The sequence below is a fragment of the Pan paniscus genome, chromosome 8 (genome assembly GCF_029289425.2).
Source record: "Pan paniscus chromosome 8, NHGRI_mPanPan1-v2.0_pri, whole genome shotgun sequence".
NCBI classification, from domain to species: domain Eukaryota; kingdom Metazoa; phylum Chordata; class Mammalia; order Primates; family Hominidae; genus Pan; species Pan paniscus.
The window spans coordinates 125228918-125229537 of NC_073257.2; the positions used below are offsets into that span (position 1 = coordinate 125228918).

General features: G+C 44.2%; 1 non-coding gene across 1 annotated transcript; it reads left to right on the top strand.

Annotated features, from left to right (window-relative positions):
- The first annotated feature begins 265 nt into the window (after window positions 1–265).
- Window positions 266–325, top strand: LOC112441068 (U7 small nuclear RNA). The gene has a single exon (XR_003029049.1). It is a non-coding gene; the product is annotated as a U7 small nuclear RNA (small nuclear RNA).
- Window positions 326–620: the final 295 nt, after the last annotated feature.

Consider the following 620-nt stretch of genomic DNA (forward strand, 5'->3'; position numbering starts at 1 on the left):
GAGCAAGATCCCAACTCTCAAAAAAAAAAGTAACAGAAGAAACCTACGGACTCTGACTCAGGGTTGTTGCTCATTCAGCCCTGGTCATGGGTTGAACAGTGTCCCCTGCCTCTCCTGAGAAAAAAAGTTAGAGTCCTCTTCTCCAGTACCTGTGAATGTGGCCTTATTTGGAAATAGGGTTCTCGCAGTTGATCAAGTTAAGATGAGGTCATTAGGGTGGGCCCTAATCCAAAGTAATTGTGTTCTTATAATAAGGACAAATTATCTGTGTTACAGTTCTTTTTGAATTTGTCTAGCAGGTTTTCTGGTTTTTACCAGAACTTAATCCTGATACCCCTCAAAAAGGGGCACATTTTGACACAGAGACAGACACGCATACTGGGAAAATGCCGTATGAAGCTGAAGGCAGAGATTGGGGTGATGCTTCTGCAAATGAAGAAACCCCAAAGATCGCCACCAAACCACCAGAAGCTAAGAGGGAGGCATGGAACAGATTCTCCCTCACAGCCCTCAGAAGGAACCACCCTGCCAACACCTTAACTTCGGACTTTTAAACTCCAGAATCGTGAGACTGTAAGTTTCAGTGTTTAAACCACCCGGTTTGTGTACTTTGTTATGGC